Source organism: Osmerus eperlanus, chromosome 24 (assembly GCF_963692335.1).
Source record: "Osmerus eperlanus chromosome 24, fOsmEpe2.1, whole genome shotgun sequence".
Lineage (NCBI taxonomy): Eukaryota > Metazoa > Chordata > Actinopteri > Osmeriformes > Osmeridae > Osmerus > Osmerus eperlanus.
In genome coordinates this window covers 4,957,570-4,960,004 of record NC_085041.1, presented here as the reverse complement: position 1 = coordinate 4,960,004, position 2,435 = coordinate 4,957,570, and positions in this window count along the sequence as shown.

Below are 2,435 nucleotides of genomic sequence, written 5' to 3'. Positions count from 1 at the left end.
AGGAAATTTACATAAACGGAGAACGTACGAGTGAACGAGTGGCTCTGTCCAATAGGATACCATGTTTCAAGGCTCTCAAGTGATGAATCTGTGTAGTATAATTTGTTAATTTTTTTTGTAATGGAATCATGTTATTATGTGAGGGATTTGCTAAACCTCTTTGGATATGTTTTGAATAGACTAGCCTACATGTTTTGTAATCATCATTCTGACCTCATCTCTTAACTGTTACAATACACTAGCTACTCTAAAATATAAAATAAAATAATGCATATCATAATGTAGGCTAGCCTACTTTACTAAAAGTTGAAGATACATTGTTTTAGAGTTCAATATTCCCAATGATTTCATGCATTCTGAAATATTTAAGCAATTGGCCTACATTTTGAGCAACATTACAGAACAATAATGACTTATGTCGTTTTACCTCTCTCAAGAGGTTGTCATAGGCCTTAATAAATACAACTAAATAACAGGCTTTTGTTGATAATATTGATCACAATTATACAGATTGTACCTTGTTGTCAACCTAAATATTGCGAACAGTCTTGTTGGTAGGCCATCTAACTGTTTTAATTTCACACACTGATAGCGGCCAAATAAAAACAGTATAGACTGCATTTTATCCTTTGTTTGGGGACCTGCAAACTATCCACTCTTCTGCCATGTACAAATAGCCTCGCAAATTGCAGTTTTAGAGAAGCGTTTCAGTTGATGCAATAGTGCCCTCTTCTGGCTCGCCGATCGTAGAGGCCTATACTTTAAACTGGGTGTGGTACTGGTGCTCTCCACCGGCGAGAACGCGACGCAGTTGACTCATAACAGTGCATACTAGTCCAACATCGCTACTACACAGGCTCAACAACGAAAATAATCAAAATAAAATGTCATCGTCATCTGTTGATCAATCACGTTTTTATTAGCTTCTGATAGACGCACTGGTCGTTTCAGAAGAGATTGAAGCAATTCCGGTTGACTAACATCTTATTTTTTTCACTTTTCCCCCATTAATGAAAATGCGTTAACATAGTGAAGTGGTTTGCATGTTTTACATACTGCTATACTGACTGAGCAAAGTTAATGATTAAGTCAAACGCTCTCATATCACAACACAATATAGTGTCATAAATAAGATCGCCATCAAGTTTGTAGCCTGTAGTTTTTCAGCACTGATACTTTAACAACTGTCGGGTTGGGTATCAGAGGTTTGAATCTATGACTAACTCAAATCAGCATGCAAGAGTGTTGTACAAGTGCGCAATCGAGCAGGCGTACAACCCCTGTCAGGGCATCGGGACAGTCAGCTGAGCTTTGTAGCTATAGCTTTGTATTGCCCGACGGAGGAGGGATTTAACAGAATAGAGGTCTTATGCATGTGTACTTGTGTGAGTTTGAGTGTGGTGTACTGAGTGTTTACGGCTGAGAAAGATTTCCTGGCGTCATATACTTCTGTCTCAAACTCCTACTTCCAGTCCTCACAGGCGCTGTAGTGTTCAAATCGGAGTTCTTACACACAATAAACACTGTTGTTTCTCCCTCAATCTCCTTCAATCCCATGCGACTAAATGCTTGCGGTCTCAAGACCTTGCACATTATAGGTAAAACCATTTCCCCCCAAAACCTATTCAAATGAACTCATGATCTTCATGCGAAAGCTTTTAATTCCATGTACTTGCTGAATTACAAGGATTATATTTTTATTTTGTGATTTACAAACAGGATCAGTTGCCTGTTGAGCTTAAATGGAGAGCATGTCCAGTAATATTACGACTCTAGTAACATCAAAGGTCATTCATGGTTTTGGTACAGTAGGCCTATATGATCTGAATAAGGTTGACTTATTTGATTCATCATTAGATTGAGTTTGGTCTCAGTTTGGAATTTAGACATCAAAGAGACTCCTTGGTGTGATGCACTCTGGGAATTAAATCAAATCAAATCAAATCAAAATCAAATCAAATTTATTTGTATAGCCCTTTTTACACGCAAGCATGTCACAGAGGGCTTCACATATGCCCATATAACTGCCCCTCAACCAACCTAAACCCTCAAGGAAGACAAGGAAAAACTCCCAAAAAACTCTCAACAGGAGAAAAAAAAATGGAAGAAACCTTGGGAGGAGCAATTCAGAGAGGGATCCCCTCCTCCAGAGACGGTTGGTGGGAGAGAGGAGCAGAACACAGGCTAAACATAGTCATACAGTGTCGATGGGTTTTTAAAACACCAAAATCCATTATTCAACTTTATAGATGTAGGACAGGACCGGGAGACTCGCGACCAGGTCCAGCGTTGGCTGACCGACGACCAGGCAGGTGCTGACAACTCAAAGGCAGCATATAGAGAGAAAATAACAGAGGGCCTAGAACTGAACCCTGTGGTACTCCGTATTTTACAGTGGAGCTCCTGGATGAGCAGCCATCATAGTGGACATATTG